The 24,376-nt window shown below is 41.5% G+C and overlaps 1 protein-coding gene across 5 annotated transcripts in view; it reads right to left on the bottom strand.

The window, feature by feature from the left end:
- Positions 1–24,376, bottom strand: part of dlgap3 (discs, large (Drosophila) homolog-associated protein 3) — a 690,985-nt gene that overhangs the window by 292,349 nt on the left and 374,260 nt on the right. For all 5 annotated transcript variants that reach the window (XM_048558167.2, XM_048558163.2, XM_048558164.2 and 2 more), the window contains exon 3: positions 4,004–4,078. The gene's annotated coding sequence lies outside the window, so the exon portion shown is untranslated. The remainder of the gene's footprint in view (positions 1–4,003; positions 4,079–24,376) is intronic.

Genomic DNA, 24,376 nt, shown 5'->3' with positions numbered 1-24,376 from the left:
GAATTGGTAAGCGATCCTTCATTCCAATTAATGTCATGGAGTCAAAGAGTCATAGCACGGAAACAGATCTTTCGGTCAAACACGTCCATGTCAACAAAGCTTCCCAAACTAAACAAGTTATTTAGCGCCTATCCCTCTGAACTTTCATATTTATGTCTTAGCCAAATGTCTTTTAAATGTTGAAACTGTGCCTGCATCCGCCACTTCCTCTGGCAATTCATTCCACATACAAAGTGCCCACTGTGTGAAAATGTTGCCCCTCAGGTCCCTTTTAAATCTTTCTCTTCTCACTTTAATAATATGTCCCTGGTTTTGAAATCCCCACTCTGGGGAAAAGCACCTTTGCTATTCACCTTATCTGTGCCCCTCATGATTTTGTAAACCTCTATGAGGTCACACCTCCATCTCCTACACTCCAGTGAAAGAAGTCCCAGCCCATCCAGCCTCGCCTTATAACTTAAACCCTCCAGTAAACCTTTTCTGAGCCTTATCAACTTCATAATATTCTTCCCATAACACGGTGACTAGAACTAGACACAATACTCCAAAATGAGACTCACCAATGCCCTCTACAACCTCAACATAACATGCCAACTCCTGCAAGGTTGAGCTAGGTTGTAGAGCGGGCAAGTTGAAAATGACAGTGCTATTGTCAAACCAGTGTTAGCCTCTGATCGACCTCATACCCTCAGTGCTCTACAGAACTGATATTTGTCGGATTTCCTGGTGCAAGCCCCTTTATCAAGACGCTATCTTACACATTCATATTTAAAGCATGCTCTCTACATCTTGGAACCTACTTTTGATATTCATGTGGTTGAGCCATCAGCTCCAATTTGGCATGTGCAGTCAGTCATTTTCTTACCTCTTGGTATTATTAATCGTCCTATTCAGATGTGATAGGATGCACCTCTGGAATAGGTGGAAATTGAACCCAGGCCACCCGGCCTATGGGCAGGGATGCTACGACTGTGCTACAAGAAACCCCATACATTTTCCCTCACATTCTCATTCTCCCATTTTAGCCTCCACTGTTTGTGACTTCTTCCGTCAGATAGGCACAAGTAAGCCCCATGGGAAATTCTTTACCCAGACAGTGGTTGTGGAGCACAGCTGAAGTGACTTGCTCACATTCAAGATTAATAAATTCAAGAAGAAGCTTGATAATCACACAGGGCAGAAAGGAATAGATCGATGTGTGATGGTGGCAAATGTAGCTGGTTAGAGATAGGTTTAAATGTAGCATAAATATCAGTCTAAATCTGGTGGGCCAAATGATCTGATTCTTTTACTGTAAATACTATGTAAATAAATGCATCATATTACTGATTGATTACCATCTTACAGCATTCTGCTAACAGTCTGTAGGTTTGCCTCCATTGTTGCTTCTTTTCTCCTGCCTGTTCACATTTTCTAATCGTAGTAAAACCCAATTTCAATTCTACTGAAAAGAAACAAGGTCCTACCTTATCTTTTCTCTGTTAAAAAAAAAACAAATGAAACTGCTGAGCTTTTTAAAATTTTTGTTTTTGCAATTTTGGCATTTTGCAGTTTTTAATAAAAATCTCACTTGTGGGCTGTTGATCTCAACGAGGATTTTTTAAAAGACATCATACAACGGTGCTTTGCCTCACTTGGGCTGAACATGAACAAAACCGAGGAGAACCACGTTCAGGAAAACACAACTCAAGAAATGATTTCATAGTTTCGATCCAAGTGAGGAAACAAAAATGTACAGGCAGTTCTTGTTTCTAAGATCCATTATCCTTAGCCATACCAACTAACTTTGAACTTTTAGGGTTTCTGTATCTTCCCACAAATGGCTTTAAAGGTATGAGACAGAATAAGTGTAGCTTCATGTAGGAATGGATGAAGTTCCACTACACAGTTACTTTACATCTATTAAGAAAATGCAACCAAGATCTAAACAGTCTCCTAGTTCTATAATCATGTTTGGTGTCACTCACCTGTGTAAAATTGTGCTCTTCCTGAGACTTTGTACATAATACCATAAAAGATATGCGGAGCTTTAAAGTAAAGCCAGAACCTTCCAGGTATTAGCTGCCAGCATGAACATAGAAATTCTTTTTGATACTAGTGACTCATACAGATCAAATGTATGTTTTGATGAATGTGTGGGAACAAACTACATAACTAAATTGGTGGTATCACAGCCTGTGGATGCAGACAGCAATGTTGACAATATAGTGTGTCTGGAAGGGGAATACTGTACTTTACCACTTTACACATAATAAAACCTTCATCTGACAATTGAAGGGTGAGAATGATATTACTAACTGACAGAGCAGAGCACAGTGGTTTGTAAACATCTGTCTTCCCAAGTTTCTGTAACAGCTCAAAACTCCTCCTGTCACCACAGTTGTTTAGTTAGCCCAATTACTTTTACTTATCTAACTACAAAAGCGAAAAGTCCACTTCAGCTATTGTTTATTCCACTGTTCCTGAATTTCTTCTGTGCTGAAGATGCAAACTGCTTTAGGCTGCTATCAGCTGACAGGAAAGATCCATATGGGACAGACTGAGAAGTTACACAGTTACCGTGCATTATGCACAAAATAATGAAGAGCACTGATGCAGGTGGTGTCAATTTAGTGCAGAATTTCTGCAAGTGTGTTTGTGTGTGTGTGTGTGTGTGTGTGTGTGTGTGTGTGTGTGTGTGTGTGTGTGTGTGTGTGTGTGTGCAAAGACGATGCTTGGATTTATGAGAATGCTACAGGTAGAACTTCTTTGTACAAATCTAGGATTTAATATGACAGAACTTAAGCAGAAAACCTGAATGTTTAATGTTTATTATCTTCAGGCAATATAAACTATAAAAAAAAGGCTGTTTCAGAGTCAATGATTAAAAGGTGTAATTACAAATCTATCTGGAGACTGCAGGGAAATCCACACTACCCACAGCATCATCAGTTCAGGCTTGTGCCCGTGCCCATTAACTATGTGGCACACTAAAAAGTACAACCTGGCTCCAGTCTGTTGATCAATCACATATCAACACTGAAATTTTGAATGAATTCCGTAGGGCTGTTAATGTAATTTTTTAGAAATGTCAAAAATACTATGATACAATGAGGGAAAGGAAGATTTGAGAAATACAGGAGTCTTGAGGGGGGATATTGTCATTAGTAAATGAAATGCTGTCTTTGCAACTGGCTCCTCTACATTGAGAAAAGGGGCATGCCACCTGCCCAGTATAGGCAGCTGACCATCACATGTTTGCAGAGTCTAAACGATAGGTCAGTATGGATCAGTACTGGCCCAGAACAAATATCAATACCTTGTGAAGCCATTCCAACTGTTACATTACAAGGAAATTGACTGAAAAATTAACATGTGGTGCATTGCACAAGGAAAGCAAATTACCTGCTGGACCATCTGTTTGTGCTAACAGGCTTTTCTGGTTTCAAGTGGCGTCACCCGCAGTTCGTTGGAAACTGAGGAAAGATTGTCTTGAACACAACAACTGAATGTGTGCCAGGAGCCCACCGAGTCCTTGTTACAGTCAGTCAGCTGTGAAATTCATTGAGGTTAAAGCAACTTTAATTGCACTGAGTTTTGTGCATTGCAAATTAACAGGTAAAAGCTCAGAGACAGTGAGTTTAGAAGCTCTGAAATCACATCAGTCCTGCAGTGACAAAGAAATTCCCCTAGCAGACGGAGCTTTCCTGAAATCATTTGAACTTCAGGATATCAGAGGTATACCAGTTTGAAACAGATGTGCTGCCATGTTCCTTTTGACTGACTGAATGCAACATGTGAGTGATTCTATGTTCGTTAATCCTGGTATCAATCACACTGCACTGGTCTCACTGCCCTTCAGTTTTCCCACAATTTCTCAAATCTCAGCAGTGCAGCTAATTAATAAAGCAATGACTACAATTTATAAACAAACTCACACAAATTGGCTCTTATCACGTGTGTGTGTGATGGAGGATAATTGTTTAAAACAGTAACGTATAAAACCATGTCATTTCAAACGTACCATTCAGCAGCTGTGAAAATGGGGACTGTCGCTGCAGCAGTAAAAGGTTCAGCGGCCACTTGTTGGTTTTTCTCTCTGTCAATTCAATAGCAGAAAATCAGGCATGGTACAGAAAACCACACTTCCACATTATACATGTTAGTCCATATAACACATACTATAGCCAGACAAGACAGAAATCTGGAAGTTACACTTACATATACATTCTGCGTTATATGCTTACTTAGATTAAATTCAGAGTTGACTAACAAACAGACTAGCAGACTGGCTGTCTGTCTTGCTCACTGTAATAAAATAACTGTTTGAATGAAGAGACTAAGATACAGATATCTTAAAGGAACACAGAAACAGAGTAGGCTTTTCAGCTAATAGAACCTTCCTCACCATTCACGACAATCACTACTAATCGAACAAGTCAATGCCTTTTAGCCACTCCATCCCCATGATACTTATAATTGATAATCTATCAATTTCTACCTCAAAGATAATCGAAGGCTGTGGTTGAGAATTCCAAAGGTTCATAAACCTGATTAAAAATAACTTCTTGTCTCAGACTGAAGTGGCATCTAGGAGACATTTTCCCTGCATCTACTCTGTCTATATCCTTTGTAGGTTTTAATGAGATGACCCAGTTTGGCCAACCTTTCTTAGAAGGATGATCCCACCAACAAGTCTGATAAACCTTTACTGCACTCCATTTTATGGCGATATCATTTTGCTGAGATAAAGAGATAAAACTGCACACACTGCTTCAGGTGCTGTATAACCAAGCTCCTATACAATTGAAGTAAGACTTTACTATTGCTGCACCCAAATTCACTTGTAGTAAAGGCTAACATGCCATTAGCCTTCTAATAGCTGGCTGCAATTTGCATGTGAGTGTTCTGTGACTTATCCACAGGGACACCTCGGTCCCTTTTTATACTTAACGCTTTCTAACCTCCTATCGTTTCAGAAATACACTGTACATCTGTTTCTCTTATAAAAGTGGGAAAGATGTCAGTTTTCCACATTACATTCCATCACCCACATTCTTGCGCATTCACTGAGTCTGTCCAAATCCGCTTGAGTTTCCATACATTTCCTCATAACTCACTTTCTCACTCAGCTTTGTATCATGCAAAAAGGTTGAAATATTACATTTGGCCGCTACCTATAAATCATTGGTGCATTTTGTGATGAGGTGAGCTCAAATTGTTAGAGATAGTAGGAGCTGCCAATGCTGTAGAATCTGAGATATCAAGGTGTAGAGCTGGATGAACACAGCAGGCCAAGCAGCATCAGAGGAGCAGGAAAGCTGACATTTTGGGCCTAGAGATAACGGGAACTGCAGATGCTAGAGAATCCAAGATAACAAAGTGTGAAGCTGGATGAACACAGCAGGTCTAGCAGCATCTCAGGAGCACAAAAGCTGACGTTTCGGGCCTAGACCCTTCATCAGAGGGTCTAGGCCCGAAACATCAGCTTTTGTGCTCCTGAGATGCTGCTTGGCCTGCTATGTTCATCCAGCTACATATTTTGTTATTTCGGGCCTAGGTCCTTCTTCAGATCCTTGCAGAACCCCACGAGCCACATCATGGAAATGATTCATTTATATCTACTCTCCGTTGTCTGTCTGTTAGCCAATCATTAACCCGTGCTGGTACATTATCTCATTTCCCATGTGTTTTGATTTTTCTAAACTATCTGCTAAGGGAGACTTTATCAAAACACTTCTGAAAATCTACGATAACTACATTCATCCACTCTTGTTTATTAATTTTGAAACTACATCTTCAAAAAATTCTAATGTTTGTTATGTACAATTTTACATTCACAAATTTATTGCTGACCAAGCCCAGTTAGTTCACTAGCAATCAGTTGCCCATCTGTCTCATCCTTTATACGACTCTAGCATTTATCTTGCTACTGATGTAGGGATAACTGGTCTGTAGTTCCCAGTTTTCTCTTTATCTCTCTGCCTTCTTAAATAGAGAGGTAACATTTGCTATCTTATAATCCCAAGAAATCATTCCAGTATCCACAGAATTTTGGATGAAAATCACCAATGCACTGACTCTCAGTCGACAACTCTTTCAACACTCTGGGATTTAGACTATCAGGTTCTGGGGATTTGTCAACTTTCAGCCCCATTATACAAGAATTTCACATGCTCTTATTTCATCTGGCTGTGTTAAAGGTGCAAATACTTGTCTGAGATCCATGCTATAATAATCCTCCCTTTTGACCCTTTGAAGCATAAGAAACTATTCCCATATGCAGGATACACATGAAGGCAATGCTTTGGCAGATGCATAAAATGACTAGACTAGCCCTCACACAGTTATCATAACTTGGCTGTGCACTGTCACCTTGTGTTGTGCCAGCATTACGGATGGATGTACATCAAGTGTTGTTGATGTATGATTGCTGATTAATGTTATGTTTCCAGCATCTGACTCATCATCTCGAGGGATGGATGCTTGATCAAAAACAACTCAGATGTGTTGTCGGTTTCATCATAAGATTTGACAGTACTTTGTGAGAAATTGGTACAACCTGGGCTGGATACAAAGTTGGAACGTTATCTCCTCCAATCCCACGTGTTTTCATTGCATGAATCCATGTATTTGTATGATGATCTCAGACTTTGATGCTTCATTCTGGTTTAACTAAGGAGAGCTCTTCCTCCTTTGTAATAAAGCATTGTTTATATAAGACTGGGCAGTGAGAGTGTGTGCTGAAAGAACTCTCTGTCAAACAGACAGGGATCTGCCTCCCAAACATGAGAGCAAGCTGTGAGGGTAAACCATTGCCTTGAAGAGGAGCTTATAGAAATAATATGGTTCTTCAAAAGTTTTGGTAAATATCTTTGCACTTGATGGTTGAGGAGTCTATTTTGAACTCAGTGAGAGAATTAGATTGAGGATATAGAGGAGACGATGTAACATGTTGAACACTCTACAAACATAACTGAAAATAGTGGTTAATGTGTCAACAACAGTTGCACTGGCTAATTTGTTGATTTTGCTTACAGGAAGGTATTTGGTGAAATATTCAGTTATTTGGATGCTTGGAGAGTTTAAGTGGTGGTTTTGTTCTCCCAACTTAGAAGGAATTTTGTGTGGGGTGAGAGATTCTTTTCATTGTTGAAGTTGATAGACTTGATATGTTTTATACAACATGATGTTCTTATTGATGCTCGGCCAATAGTAGAATTCATTCACCAATCTCCTGTTTTATTCTGTTTCCATGTGACCTCCGCATAAATGGTCCATCATATCTTGTCATAGACCTTGTGGAATAATCAAACATTTTGTCAATCAAATCAACAAATCAAAAATGCTCCCAGTTCCTCCATCTCCATCACATCTGTTCAGGTAATGTCACCTTTGTCTGGGCTGCTTCCAAAATTATTTCCTTTCTTCTCATCCAAGGTTTCTTTCCCTTTATGGTTGAGACAGCCTTCAGCCATGTCCAACCTATCTCCTGTCCCTCTACCTTCACCCCTTCCTTAGCTTTCCATAGTAATTATAAGGTTCCCCTGTCCTAACTTTCCACCTTACTCGTTACTGCATTTAAAGGATCATCCTCCACCATTTCAAACATGTCCAACAGGATGCCACCATCAAGCAGATCTTCCCCTCCCCCTCCCACTGTCAGCATTCTGGAGGGAGGGTTCCCTCCAAGATATCCTGGTCCATGCTTTCATCACTCCTAACTCTTCGACACTTCCTCATGGCACCTTCCCAAGCAATCGCAGACGTGTTACACTTTCTCATGCATCTTCTCAATATCCAAGGTCCAACAAACATTGCAGGTGTTTTACTGAACAGTGATGCAGTATATGAATTGTACTTCCTTCAATCTAGTCTACCGTATTCATTGCTCACAATGCACTGTCCTTTACATTGGTGAGGCCAAATGCAGATGAGGTGACTGTTTTGTAGAACATATCCATTCTGTCAGGAGGAAAAACCCTGACCTTCCAGTTGCCTACCATTTCAATAAACCACCTTGCTCTTGTACTAACATTTCTGTTCTGAACCTGCTGCAGTGCTCCACCAAACAAAATGTAAGCTCAAGCAATGACACCTTAATTTCTGCTTAGGCACTTTACAGCCTCAAGGTCTCAATATTGAACTCAATATCTTCAGAAACTGAGCATACGTTGTTGGATCTTTTTTCTCAGTATGCACCGCCACCCGTGCCCACCCCACCCACAGCACCATTGTCATTTTTGTATCTTCTGCTTTATTTTGTTCCTACTATAAAGTCCCTACTCATTCCCTCCCTTTCACACCGTAACTTATGTACGTTTTACATCTCACTTTCTCTTTCTCCACCATTAACGATTCATATGTCTTTTGCACTAGTCCTCGGCCTCTATCAAAAGTATAAAGAAAACATTTTCCAATAACTTTCAGTTATGAAGGAGTAATTTGGGTAGCACGATGCTTACCTCATAGCACCAAGAACCCAGGTTCCATTCCACTCTCAGGCACCTGTCTGTGTGGAGTTTGCACATTGTCTCCGTGTTGGAATAGGTTTCCTCTAGTTTCCTCCCACAGTCCAAAGATGTGCAGATTAGCCAAGGGAAATGCAGGATTACAGGGATAGGGTAGAGGGGGTAGTTCTGGGTGGGATGTCCTTCGGAGGGTCAGTATGGAGTCAGTGGGCCACATGGCCTGCTTCCACACTGTGAGCACTCTATGATATCAGACTCCAAAAAATTAACTCTGTTTCTCTTTCTACAGATGCTGCCAGGCCTGCTGAGCATCTCCACTCTTTTCTGCATTTGATTTGGAATAATTCTGCCTTTGAAAATTACACTCCTAGAGAGATCTAGTTCATTTTTGACATTCTTCCTCCAGGATCCGCTGAATGTGTTCCGGCCGCCCGTGCTGACGAACATCATGAGCTGTTGGAATTGCAGATACAGCTTGCTCTACTTGGCTACGATCAGAATGAGAACAATGTGGAGACAAGCTTTGAACTTGGATTCAACAACATTCATTTGTAGGTCTCAAGGAATAATTTTTGTTCTCAGGAGGATTTTGACGTCAGTTAAGAGCATCGGGGATAGTCATTTATTTGCTTTTTATGCTAGATCAAAATCATACCCATGGATCTTTACATGTTGATGTTATAGCTGGGGAGGTGCATTTGTGAGAGAAATACAACAAATTGTTTCCTGTGGTGTGCAGGCAAAATGTGCAACAAAATGCTTGCTGAAGAATTAATTGTGGAAACTCTGGATTCTGAAAACTGAAGTGAGATATTCCCTTTCAACACTGGCTGAGCTGTCCTCAGAATGTTGGAGCTGGTGGACATTAAACAGGTCAAAGCCTCCTGTCATAATTTAAAATTGAATAAGTGTTACACTATGGTGATCTGTGAACTGTTGAAAAGACAGTTACATTTTTGTTTCCTTGAGTTGCATAAGTCATGCAGAACTATCTTCTGTTCTCCACTTATCATTCCTTGTAGACTCTTGTAGCTGTCTTTTTGTCTTCATGATCCAATTGGTGATTAAGTTATTTACTTTTAATCATGCCAAGTTAACTATCCTTATATTTACATGTGTAAAATGACTTATCCTCTCCTCGAGAAGTCACAATTTTACAAATTCCTACTATTATGAATGTAATTTTACAAAGTTGATAGTTCCAGCAATCCTTTTATTTTAGTGTTTTTATGGTAGCTAAAACTAGAATCAAAAATAGGAACTACATTTTACATAAAAGTTGATTTTTGCATGTGTCCAATTTAATATCAGTCTGTGGACCTACAAAGTGATCTACTCTCTTGTAATTGATAATAAGTAATCACCTAGTTGCATGTGTTGCTATTATCTGAAAAGACGTATCTGCAATTCTTTATATCGCCTTGATGCATTTTAGCTGTAGCCCTCCCATCATAGTGTTGGGTCTCACAGCAAGCCTGACAAGTATTCCCTTAAGAGACATGTTCATGACATCATCACTGTACGATAGCATGTTACTTGATGATATAAAGATGGAAGATACAAAGAGGATACATGCTCCATCTCAGCCTGGATCACTTGCTAGCTGTGTAAGATTAGTCCAGCCATTTCTGTGCCTGAGGAATGTCATCTTTATACATAGTAGATATTTGCAAGAAACATCTGTTGGGGTCCTCAAGATGACAAGCTGACATTCTGTTTCTTATTGCGCAGGAGGTAACACAGTATTGCCTCTAGGTCCAAGGACTTAGGCCTGTTCTTTTTCTTGTAGCCTCTCCCGGGGCGATTTTACAGCGGGTCCAGTTCCCCCGACTCAGCCGCGGACACAGGTGGTGTGTACCGGGCCGTAGCCTGTGTCTTGCACCTGGAGAATCTCGGAAGAAATTTAATCTCTTCTAAAAGCACTGAGGTTGCGATATCTGCTGTGTCTATCTCAGGCTCTGAGTTTCCTTTGATGCTAGACAGAATGGAAGAACCCACCAGCTCCAACAGCCTTTCTGGCTGCTCTCAGGGACCAGGTATTTTTGCACCTGCCTCAGTTGAAAGTTTGTAGCTTTTATGTGGTCCACATGCTTGCTCAGAACCACCTCACCTACCCAAACATAGTACATTAGAGGACCTGACCTCGCATCAACCAGTTAGGGTCATTCTTGTGGTTTCGGCAACAAACTTCGCCCCCTGAATTAAACTGATTCTCTCACTTAGAGCAGTTTTGTGTCCGGCACTGGCATTCCTGATGCCCAATTACCTTTTTTTCTCCAGCCAGGTCTGTGAAGATCAGATGTGTGGAGTCTTCTCCCCATTAGCAACTCTTCTGGAGCTATCCCTGTAGTTGCATGAGGCGTAGTCCAATAGTCAAATAGGAACCAGGTCAGTTTGATATTGAGTTAAGTTAGAGGCCATTTCTTTAAGCCTTCAAAGTTTGTACTGCTTTTTCCATCAGGCATTGGATGACGGATGGTATGGAGCTGTCCTTATGTGCTGAATGCCATTCGACTCAAATTCCCTGTTGGTAAATGATGGCCTGTTGTCTGTGACTGACACTTTTGATAGACAATGTATTGCAAAAGATGCTTGCAGCTTTTCTGTCATCGTCCCCATGTTTGATGCATGAACTATATGCACCTCCAGTGACTTTGACAGGGCATCCACAACTAAGAGCATTGAGCCCACGAAAGGGTTGGTGTAGTCAATGTGTAAACGAACCTAGGGTTTACCCGGCCATTCCCACAAATGTTTGAGAGCTGCTGATGGTAATTTTTGTCCTTGTTGGCACTCTGGGCACTGCGTCACCAATGCAGCTACTTCCACATCCAATCCTGGTCACCAGACATAACATCTTGACAACTTCATTTTAGACACTCCTGGATGACCCTGGTGGAGTTCAGCCAGTATCTTGCAATGACCTTTTACAGGACAATCACTCTTTTCATAATAATATGCTGGCCACTATTGTGATCCTGTCTTTCCAGGTCCAGAATGCTTTCAATTCTGTATGTCTTGGCCCTTTCTTTTCCCCCATCACCACCAGCTGCTTTGATTTCGCCAGGACGGGATCTTTTTGGATCGATGGTATGATATCATCTGTGGTGACCCGAAGGGTATCCTGGAAGTTTGAAACTAGAATGGACTCTTGCAATGATGGCATAATTGGTGATGTATCTGCCAGCGGAAGGGGGCTCAAAACATTTGTGTTTGTTACTTGGCCTTCTAGATGGTGCTCCAACCTGTAATTGTACGCACTCGGAATGAGAGCCCACTGCTGAAATTGATGTGAAGCTAGGGCATCACAGCCTTTCCTCTTTGAGTAGTCCAGCAGGGGGTTTGTGGTCTGTCACTAGTTCAAATTTATGTCCATAAGGGTATTGGTGGAACTTTCTCACACCACATCTTCTCTATGTAGGCATATTTGTGTTCGGCATCAGTCAAAGTCCAGGAAACATACGCCATTGGGCGTTCCTCTCTATTGCGCCAACTCTGAGCCAACATTATCCTGTTGCTATACGTGGAGGCATTGCATGTCAGTGCCACATCTCACTTGGGATCAGAGTGGGCCGACACCTTAGATAGTGACAGCTGCTTTTTCACTTCCCTAAAGGCTGCACCTTGGCAATGAGGTCATTTCTAAGGCTGATCCTTTATCAAAGCAGGGTGCCAGGACAAAGGCCAGGTTACATGTGAACCTCCTGGAATAATTCACCATTAAAAGGAAAGACCTAAGGTCCGGTTGAGATATGAGGGCCAGGGCTCCTTTGATCACTCTCATTTCATCATCCAAAGGGTGTAACCTGGTCTTTTCAACTCTGTAGCACAAGTAGGTTTGTTGGGGTGCCTGAAACGCACACTTTCTCTTTCTAAGGCCTGTACCTGCCTTGCAGAAATATCTAAGAACTATGTCCAAGTTCTCCAAGTGCTCTTTATTATTTTTCCCTGTCATTAGCATGCCATCTAGATAAATGGTGACATGGGGTAGACCTTGTAAAATGTTCTCCATCGTCCACTGAAAAATGACACAGACTACAAATGGCAGTCTCACATATTGGTATAAATCCTTATGGGCTTTAATTGTAACATAACCTTGAGACTTCTCATCAAATCACAACCGCAGGTAGGCCTGGCTCATGTTCAGCTTCCTGAAGGACAGTCCTAGACCGGCTTCGCATAAAAATCCTCTAAACAAGGGACTGGATATTTATCCAGTTGCAAAAATTGGTTTCCTATTTGTTTAAAATCCCGACAGAGCCGAACCGACCCATCCACCTTCACAATCAGTGCAACCAGTGCTGCCCATTCCGCAAACTGCATTGGTTTAATGATTCCTCCTCTCCGCTGCCTACCGATTTCTACCTCTACTTTTTAAGGTAAATGGCACTGGGTGGGCCTTGCAGAATCATGGAATTGCTTCCTGGTCAACATACAAGGTGGCCTTGGCTCCTTTGATCGTCCCTAGACCTTCTTGAAAAACCTCCAGGGATTTAATTAACACTTCCCACCGGCAGCTATTTTCTAACTGCAAAATGTTCAGCCAATCAAGGCAAATTTTTCTAAATCAATCTGGCGCGTTCCAGCTTGGGCCTGAGCCTTTTACTACAATCAGTGGTAAATGAACCAGCTTCTCATACAAGACTTGAACCAATGATGTACCCTTAATCTGTAATGGTTCCTCAGTGTAGGTTCTCAGCCTGGCCGAAGTCTTCCACAAACTTAAGGGTTGGAATCCCGTATGAATTTTGTTAAAGGCTGGTTATTCAATCACTGAAACAGCCACACAGGTAGGGATGTCTATAGAACCAGGTGACTGTTCAACCAGACATCTATTTTGATTGGTTCTGACTTGGATGCTGCTGAGAAACTTAACTGTTCCAAGCCAGATATAGATGGGCTTTCCAGGGTGTGCACTCTCCTGGATACTGGCCTATGAGTTCTCTTACTCAATCCAGGACAAGTGGGAGTCTTTGGCTGACTTGAGTCTGCGTGTGGGCAGCAACTACAATGGCTTGCCAGCCTGGATCCTGAGGAATGTGTTAACCATTTGGCTGAGGGCTTGGCTTTGTTTTGGGGTTTTGCTATGGACTGACGTAGGGTCCCTGTCTTAAGGATATGTCCTGAGTGAGGCTATGCAACTGCCTTTACTGAAATGGTGTTCCCAAGCTCAGTCAGACTGATGATAGTGTCCACTTCCATCGAAATATCCTGCAAATCATGTGCTCCACTTGTTGCATTTTCCAATGATAAATCCAGTTGTAGTGACTGCTTAAAATCCAGTTGGGTTTCAGCTAGGAAGTGCTTTTGCACGGTTACATCATTAATCCCACTCTTATCACCACTGAATTAACTCCACAGAACCCTGTATCCTATCACCAAGTTACCCCTTATCTTCACGTGCATAGTACATGACACTGGTCTGGCTTCCTCATAGCCAGGTCTCAGAGTGAAGAGAACCTCTGACACTCTTGTTTATATCTGTCAGCCCGGGCTCCCAAATTAGACCAATAAACAGCCCCAGTCAGGGAGCTTACATTCTATGACCTTGCTACATCACTATGGAAACATCTGAAGAAAACCAACTCACTACCCACAAACTTGCTGTGCAACAATAGCAGATGGGTGTGGACTAAAACTTGGCAGGCTGTGGGACTTCTGTCCCTAAGTGGGAGTCGCGGCCTAACAGCCCCAGCAGAGATAGATCTCAGCAATGGCCATTGCTGTGACTACAGGAAGTGGCCACACGAGCATCATCGTTGCCCCAGAATGTTAATTCCCAGGATTTTATGACAGGAAAGGGTCCAACACGCTGCAGTTTTGTTAGGTAGATAGAACGGAAGGAAAACAGGGATGGGTACTCCTGGTGTGCTCAGAGAACACCCTACAAATCAGGCCTCTTCGACATTTCTGCCTTTTCTCATGAAAGCCTTTAAAAATGGTCTGCCACTTGTACCTGACTGCCCATGCCAACTGATTTCACTCAGCATGTTATCAAGGAGCTGGTGTTGGGGGTTCTGCATGTCAGAAGTAGTTCTGAGGGAGATGGATTAGCAACCCTGTCTATTTTACATACCCTTGCCACCCACCAGAAAGCATGCTCTCATCCACAGTAAAATAACCTCTTTTCTAAGTTTCAACTTCTTTGCAAATTTTGCATTTTTTTCAGTTCATTTTCTGAACAAAAAAAATCAGGAAATAACTTCCAAAATCAAATTTTTACCTCCATTTGCTGCAAATCGCGTCTCACTGTCCGCAGTCAAGACAACATGATCGTGACAGAGGCGATCTAATTCTGAAGATGTTCTCACACCGTCATACAGTAAGCTTCGTGGAGCAGACTAATTGATAGTCTCATTACAATTATGAAGATAAGCAAAGCACGGGAAACTTTTCATTGGCTAAGGAGCTTATTTGTTATCACAGGAAGTATCTGAAAACTCCCTCAAAACTGGAATGGTTTAATCTGTTGGACTGTCTGATCCCTGAAGACTGACTTGCACAAGATAACAGCAGGCCTCGCTGTCCATGCCAAAAATGGGATTACTTTGAAACTCATTTCATGGTAGCCAGCCAGTATCGCTTAGGTTAAACCCTGAAGAAAAAAGAATACATCTGCAGGTCTGGTATGCTGTTCCCTTATTAATTGAAGTTCACTGCAGCACAGCAATGATCTGGGAGGCACTGCATGAATCAGAGGTGGAATTTTGCTGAATGGAAGTTGACTTATGCTTTGAAAGAGGAAAGAACTCGAGTCTCGAAGGAATAAACAGGAAGGCATTAGCAACTGGATAATTGATTGAAGCCTGAACCAAAGAGCTGAACTTCAGTGACAGTAACTCCAACTTCACAAGGGCAACTAAGGACGGGCAATAAATGCTGGCCACATCTCAAAAATGAGTAAAACAAAAGTAACCACCACAACATTATGGCATCAAGCATGTTAACAAAACTAGAGTCAATGGGAATCAGGGGGGAAATGCTCCACCTATTGCAGACGCACTTAGCACAAAGGAAAATAATTGTGTTTGTTGGAGGTCAATCATCTCGGTCCAGGATGTAGTGATTGTAGCGACGTCAGTCAGTTGGACTTCACAGAATATCAGTTCTTTGATTAGGGCTATTAACCCTGATTGACAGATGTAAACAGGAATGGCAGAGGTTCTGTTCACTCTGAGAACTGGCTCTGAGGGAGCTAGATCACTGTCAAGTACTACGTACGTGTAAACAAAGGGTGATTTAGTGATGGGAAACCAGCCTCTGTGGAGTTACGTCACAGGACATCACTGCACAAGTTGCCTTAAGGCAAAGTCTCAGGCCTAACCATTTTTAGCTGCTTCATGAATGAATTTCTCTCCACTATAAGAACAGAGGTGGGAACATTTGCAGATGATTGCACAAATATTCACTCCAAGGCTGCGAATTCTGGGAGGACAGTAACTCACTTCCTGGCTCCCAAATGCAATTGCAACATCTACCAGGTACACAGACAGGAGTGTGGTGAAATATTCTCCATTTGCCTGGATGGGTACATGGCCGACAATACTCAAGGAGCTCGATGCCTTCCAGGGGAAACCATCACTTGATTGGTACACCATCCACTACCTTCAACATCCAGTCCCTTCACCAACAATGCACAGTGCCAGCAGAGTGCACAACAAAAAGATGAACCGTAGTAACTCAGCAAGAATTCTTCAATTGCAATTTCCAAACTCATGACCACTAGCATTTAGAAGGACAAGGATAGTAGATGCAGGGGAACACCACAAGCTGCAACTTCCCCTCCAAATAACAGACTGTCCTGTTTTAGAACTACGTCGCTTTGTCAAAATCCTGGAACTCATTTCTGATCAGCACTGTGTATGTTCCTACACCCCAAGGAGTATAACGGTTCAAGAATGCAGCTCACCGTGACCTTCTCCAGGGCAGTTAGGAATGGGCAATAAATGTTTGCAAAGCCAGCAACGGCCAGTTCCCATGGATGACTAAAACACACGTGCCATGTGTACAGGTCAAACAGCCTCCTTTGACACTGTGATTTCTTACAGTGCATTCTGGTGCTATTTGATTACTTCTCGTTGATTTCATATCTATATACGCAGTCATCCCAGGTGATTGATTGGCCAGCTGGTGATGGGAAGCTTTGTGGTGTGTATAAGATTTTTCAAGATGTAAGGTGTCTGGGTTCATGCACTGGTACATCCATACATAAAAAGGGATAGTAGGAACTGCTGATGCTGGAGTCTGAGAAAACAAGGTGTGGAGCTGGAGGAACACAGCAGGCCAGGCAACATCAGAAGAGCAGGTGAGTTGACGCTTCGGGTCTGGATCCTTCTTCAGAAAAAGACCCTTCTGAAGAAGGGTCCAGACCCAAAACATCAGTGTCTATACATAAACAGGCACTGGGTTTGTGCTTGGTTGGCTTGTTACACTATACAACCTCCATTGTCCATGTGTTTGTGTGACATAATATATGTTTACCATATACATTTCACCCAGATGGCTTGGTACAGAACAATGTTTTCATGATGTATGTTGCAAGAAAAGTATATGCCCATTCGTGGCAACATGGGAGAGTATTCTGAAAGATAACAGTTGTATGTGAAAGAATAGTTATTAGTACCATATGTATCTTGATACTTGTTTTAGTGACCTGAATGCTGTAAAATAATTGCTCTTTCCTTAAAGTTTATGAAATCAATCTTCCTTCCATTCCTAGGTAAAATCTTTTAAAAATATTCCAGCAATGGCTTCCTACAATTTTGTCACTGGGTAATTACTTGCAGTCAGAAAGACTGTTCACAGCTGAAGAGCTCTTTAACACACAGACATGGAAACACATGATGCCAGCCATTTTGAAGTTGCTTTAAGATAACAAAAAACACTGTAGAACAAACCTAATAATGCAGTAAACATAGTGAAACAATGAACCTTCCATCTTGTTAATACACAAGAAAACACAGACACAAGCTTTGCCCTAATTACAAACAGTGTTATGAACACCATGACTTATTTATGAACCTGTACCATTCTGTGGTTCTGTAGCTAAGTTATGACTTTCATTTACTTCTTTGCTGGAGTGTTGGGTTTCTTGTAGCTGACAATTTGATTAGATTTTGATGGAGTGCATTTAATTTGAGACACACTCTGAAATTCTTCTGAAGATCAGTGGGGTGAGATTTTTCAAACAAAAAAGGCCAAAGGTCTGCTTTTGCTCTGTTGAAAAATAAATTCCATCAATAGGATTTTCACACTCAGATACTGCGGTGTTTCAAACCATACATTCTGCAATGTTGCAAGCATATCAGCTGCAAAGCCCAATGGTCTTTCCCCTCCCTTCCATCCAACATAGCACCAGTATTTCAGTCTCTCATTCTCCAGGGTTTGTTCTTCAACTTGTGAACAAGGGTATTTGGGAAATTTTCCTAACTCTTTCAAGAAACAAAATTCTGTCTGTTGCTGAATATCTGCAGAATGCAGCAGAGGTACAGCAGTGCAATGAAGCCACTGTCGGTCAGGGTTGTAAAAACGCCAAGTGTGTTCATCTTGCAGATCCTACCAAACACACTCTTTGTTCTCAATCTGTCTTTTTGCCTGCTTCTCTCTGTCACATTGTCCCCCCTGAACTCGCCTAATGGCAGACAGTCTGCTTTCAAGCTTTCGCAAATGACCATTTAGAATGCTCACTTGGGTAAGGGTGTAACTGACACAAGCTGAGTTCTGAACAGTCACTCCAGGTATCCTCACCAAACACCACAAATGTGGAATTTTTACTCGGGGAATCATTGCACAGCAATCAGTATCAGGAACCCTGACTGTTCCATCTGCAAAGTTGAGGGATCCATCATAGTATCCCTGCATCTGAGCAAAAGCGAGCACGAAAGACATTTCACTAAAATGGCTAGAGGTGCAGAACAAATGAGATTATTCACATTTTTGTGTCCAGCCTTGCATTTTGAAGTGATCAGATCCTACCAGTTAAACTGCTGACATTAAAAATTGACAACTGTTTCTAATGCTTCCACACAGCTGATTACATTGTTGCAACTTGCAGGAGGCTTAAAAGTGCCAGCCAGTAAAGTTTCTGTGGTGTGCTAGTCATCATGTTCATCTCACATACAAAACAAAACGGCCAATATCAAACATTAGTGTCCGATACTGGGTTAGCAGTGACCCTGTTTCAGGTTCAGAAGGTCCAGGTTCAAACTCCACTTTGCCCTGAAGATACATTGAAAAATGTCCAATTATGGTTGAAATAAAAGTTGCTGATTATGACAGAGAGATGCAAGTGTTCAGGGAGTGACCTGTAGTAAGGTGCAAATCCCTTGAAGCTATCTTAATCAATTCATTCATACACAGAGTGAGATAGGCGTGACTTGAATCAGGGCGGCAGAGTGGCTCAGTGGTTAACACTGCTGCCTCACAGCACCAGGAGCCTGGGTTTGATTCCACCCTCAGGTGACTGTGTAGGTCAGAGATGTGCAAGTCAGGTGGATTGGCCATGCTAAATTGCCCGTAGTGTTCAGGGATGTGTAGGTTAGGTGCATTAGCTGTGGGAATTACACAGATAGGTGATGGGTCTGGGTGGGATACTCTTTGGACAGTCAATGTGGACTTGTTGGGCTGAATGGCCTGTTTTCACACTGTAGAAATTCTTCTTCTAGCACTTCCTGGCCTAGAGGTATGGAAACTATAAAAGTATCTTCACGAAACTGCTTGAACACATCTGGGGCAGGTGGAATTTGGATCAGGACTTCTGAACAAACCGCTTGCAAAATTAACTAGAGTATAACTTGCTGTGCTCAACTGACACAGCACTGGGTCAAGGTAATGAGGGCGAGGCTGAAAGGTGATGATATTTATGGTGAATTGACTACATTTCAGTACATTAAAAAAACCTCTCTTGGATGTTCTTCAGTTATTTCAAGGTTTACATGTCAAACAACGCAGTGCTTCCTGACAGCCATTTTCTTTTTATCGATGGTAATATAATTGGGTGATAAAAATAGAGGTGTTAAAGCAACAGAAGGGATATTCAAGTAAGAATTCCTGTTGTGTCACTTTTCAGACCATAATCTTGTGTCTGAACCTGCCACCAAAGATACACATACAATACAAAACCAGAATGGAAAAGTAAGGGGTAGTGGAGAACAGGAACAGTGCGTGAACAAGGGAGGAGATTAAGGCAATATTAACCAATGTCGGCTCTGTTGTTTCAGAGACAGAAGGAACTGCAGATGCTGGAGAATCTGAGATAACAACAAGAAAAAATAGAAATTTCTGAAGAAGTGTCTCGGCCCAAAACGTTAGCTTTCCTGCTCCCCTGATGTTGCTTGGCCTGCTGTATTCATCCGGCTCTACACCTTGTTATCTCTGCTCTGTTGTCATCTGGTATCTAAACGTGTACAGATTTCAGGCCCTTGCAATGTGGAGATAGTTTGGCAGCTGCACAGCGAGACAAAAAGTGTTCAAGCTCAGATTCCAGACTTCTTTGGTGGCGCTATCATGTACCAATCTATCCAATAGTAGTACAAGCTAATTTTTGTAATAGCTTCATAAATACTAAGCATTTGTTCACCTTCGAGTTTGATTTTCTGGCTATTCTGATTTAATTCAAACTAGTTACGCCCTTTATTTAGTCATGTTTTGCCACACAGTAATATTGTAACACTCAAAAGTAATGCCACTAACACTTTAAATTGCCCAGCATACATGGCGGGCAATTATATTACTACTCACTTGTCCATTACAAGTACTAGGAGCTGTGTTGCTTTTCTCACAGCATGTGAATTCTTTATTGCTTTTATATTTATGATGACATGAAGACGCCATGATTAGTAGCAGATCCTTTTATTTTTAAGAGAAATTATTGACCATTATATGGCTGGGTGCTGGTCACTGGATAGAAATAACTGCATGTTATTGCTAAACAAATGTGTGGGGGATACAGGGCCTGCTTGATCCCAAAGTTAGGCCCAAAATTCACCACTGTGCCAAATATCTATCTGCCCACCTCCACTATAGTGCACTCAACCTTAAAATGAAGGTAAATGAATATTAACTGGTGTTTAGATTGAAATGTAAAAACGTGCAAATGTCTTTCCTAGACTGCTCCATCCACCGTGAAGTGCACAGACAGTAGTCAGGGATATTAAGTTAGCTTTAGTACAGACCTTGCATTGAACACATTGTTGCATTGTACACAGGAAACATGATCAGACATGACACGGAGGTGAGTGGAGCCAAGATGCAAAAAAAAAGCACACTATAGACAGAAAGACAAAGACATGTGCAGGGCTGCAAACTGCCACTAAAAGAACAAAGTACAACAAAGCTTCCCTCACCTAAAACACTGATTATGAAAAAATGGCTGCAGCTATTCCTCTCCTAATTTCTGTTTCATTGACAGAAGCTATAAAGCAAAACTGATCTGCCCTCCATGCACAATGGCAAGACTCTGAAAATCTACAGATTTGTTGAGCAAGCCAGACAATTATAAATCCCTGCACACATCACTGCCATAAATAGATTGTTCTAAACTATATTCCACCCTAAGTCTCTCCAAACAGCAAAAAGAAACACAAACAACAGTTTTAAAGTCTTTGGAGGCACACCTTAGACCCTAAGTGAATATTACGTATTAAATGTGCATGTCCGATATCAGCTATTAACTGAAACTTGCAGAATGCTGTGATTTTGCACAATTAAAGGATGATAGAATTAGTTGTACAATTGTATTAAGTATAAGGGATTCTGCAGTGAGAAAATGCCTACTCAGAGAGGATGAACTTACAACCATAACAGCAATTTACATGTCCAGAATTGCTGAGGCTGTAAATCAGCAGCTAAGGCAAATTCATAGCTGAACAGAGGAGGTCTTGCATAATGGGGACAGATCCTCCAGGCACAGAGAGAGAACAGAACAATCATAGACAAATGGCAGGATACAAATATTGCAGAGAACATCACGCAATGAAGGAGGAGGCATGTTGAGCTTGAGAAAGCAGTACTTTCACTGCAAGGCACTGTATTATTCTGTATACAAGCAACACAATCAAATATAGAAAGCCACTGAAGCAATTCAGCTGAATAGCATGCTGAAAGGCAAATAAAATAGCTGGAAAAGAAAGGAGTGATCTAGCATGTGGCAACTCCTACAAAATGGATTAACTGCATGGCACTTGTAAAATGACCTAGAAAACACAGTATCCACCATCCAGAGGATGCAAATAAATAAACAAATAAACAGGCTCAAGTAAAGCCCTGAACAGATCTCATTACTCCTTGCCAATCACTGCCACAATTTGCATATTCAAAAATCTTCACCACTGTAGATGTGAAGGATTCTCTTTTATCAATTTTTTGAATAGCTTTTTGAAAGACAGGTAGTTACACATGCTGTTTGGCATTTCAACACTAATGAAACAAAATAGTTACTGATCTTCCTAGGGTGAATGCTACATTAGATAATAGAACATAGAACATTACAGCACAGTACAGGCCCTTCGGCCCTCAGTGTTGTTCCGACCTGTCATACCGATCTCAAGCCCATCTAATCTACACTATTCCATGTACGTCCATACGCTTGTCCAATGACGACTTAAATGTACCTAAAGTTGGCGAATCTACTACCGTTGCAGGCAAAGTGTTCCATTCCCTTACTACTGAGTAAAGAAACTACCTCTGACATCTGTCCTATATCTTTCACCCCTCAATTTAAAGCTATGCCCCCTCGTGCTCGCTGTCACCATCCTAGGAAAAAGGCTCTCCCTATCCAACCTATCTAACCCTCTGATTATTTTATATGTTTGAATTAAGTCACCTCTCAACCTTCTTCTCTCTAATGAAAACAGCCTCAAGTCCCTCAGCCTTTCCTCATAATATGCTAACTTAATGGATGTGGAGACTCAATGGAAGAAGCCATTGTTGACCACAATCTATACCTAGTATGACTGCTTGATAGATCTTGCCAGGTGAACCTGAAGCTGAACGCGAAAAAAAATTGCTTTGAGCGATGCCCAAAGTCAAATACATAGGTCATGTACCGACAGCATAATGTCTTCACCCAGATGCTGTAGCAGCAATGCAGCGGCCAAAATATGGAAAAGCAGAGCAAAGATTTGTTAGATAATAAAGTGTGAAGCTGGATGAACACAGCAGGCCAAGCAGCATCTCAGGAGGACAAAAGCTGATGTTTCGGGCCTTGACCCTTCATCAGAGCTCTGATGAAGGGTCTAGGCCCGAAATGTCAGCTTTTGTCCTCCTGAGATGCTGCTTGACCTGCTGTGTTCATCCAGCTTCACACTTTGTTATCTTGGATTCTCCAGCATCTGCAGTTCCCATTATCACTTATCAAGGATTTGTTAGAGTTGTAAACTATTAAGCACAATTCTTACCCAATCTGTCAGAGGGTGAACCATACATCAACACATGGCCAAGGATGTGCGGTGGTATTGGGGCACAGAACAAGAACAGGGCTCAACAAAAGCAAGCAACTAACAATAGTATTTGAGCACTGGCACTGGTGTGACATCTAGGAAGAAGTTACCTGCAGTCAGACAGGACTTACAGTAATGCTAATGTAGCAAGAACAATTGATTGCGTTTGCATTCAGGGTGCTAGCACAAACAAAAAGACATAATGTGCAGTTCGAGAGAAAGTGCCTAGCTGTTGACTTTTCTTGTGAATACTGACATTGATACCTACTTGGAAGAATTAAATTGACAGTCTAGTCTGACCACATGGTATTTCATATCATGTTCCTCAAGCTGCCACCATCTGCTCCAAAGCATCTGTCGAGATTGTTAGCCCAGTTACAGAGATACAATCTGGATTTTGACATACAAGCAAGGGAAGCAGATGCATGTTGCAGACATGTTGAGGGCGGTATTCTCGATAAAGTGACTGTAGGATGCTACAACAGAGTGTGAAATTTTTCAGATTGAACGTGAAGCAGCAGCTCGATGTGCTGTGCAAGTGATCAGTTCATCTGAGATATTGAATTTGACAAATCAAGCACGTTATCCAACACGATCCGAATCTCCTAATTCTGCAAGACATCTTGATAAAGGGATAGCTCAGGAGGGTCAAGGACATACCTGGTGTAAGACTACACTGAATGCATAGTTAAATTGACAGCCTAAAGTTTACTTATTTGGTAATAACTTTGTTTTCCATCTCATAAGCTTCAAAATGTGTCTAATCTGCCCAAGGGCAGGAAAAAAATACGCTCACAGGGAGTCTATATTATCTGTTGTAAACATGCTCAGACTGCATGGCTTTCTGAAACAATTATCACATTTGGCAATATGAGTTCGTAAGGAAGTGAGAGTCCAGTTAACCTTGAAACAGTTCAAGATTTACAAATATTGTATACGGAACACATCCTTCTCCCTACACCAACATCGACATGCACGTTTTGTAGATTAATAAAGACACTGTTCTTTTACATCACTGGTGTGAGACCATTACTAACATACAGCATAAGAGAACACACATTTAATCACAACCTCCAAACCCCACAAATTAGTTCAAGTTGTCAAAAATTAACTATCTGACCTTACTTGACATATACAAAGCAACAGTGTCCTAGTTGTTTAGTCAATGTGTTCAGATATGCTAGAACACACCTCCAGATCAGGTGGGACTTGAACCTCTAGTCTAGTGGTACTCATGACCACTGCACCACAACAGCAATAGTGTTCTCAATAATTATCCTAAGCAATCAGTTCCGAGATGTTCTTAGATATCTCCAGATTAAGTTGGACCTGAACCTACACCCTCTGGTCAGAGGTATGGACATTATCATTGCCCCACATGTGCTCTCACAGTGGTGTTCTGAATTTTGACTGATTAAGATTTTGTTTCTCTATAAGCAAGCTTGAATTACTTTCGTCAAAATTCTTAAGTCTCATTGGCTGTACTCA

This window comes from Stegostoma tigrinum, chromosome 24 (assembly GCF_030684315.1).
Source record: "Stegostoma tigrinum isolate sSteTig4 chromosome 24, sSteTig4.hap1, whole genome shotgun sequence".
NCBI classification, from domain to species: domain Eukaryota; kingdom Metazoa; phylum Chordata; class Chondrichthyes; order Orectolobiformes; family Stegostomatidae; genus Stegostoma; species Stegostoma tigrinum.
This window is presented reverse-complemented; position numbering and strand designations above follow the sequence as displayed.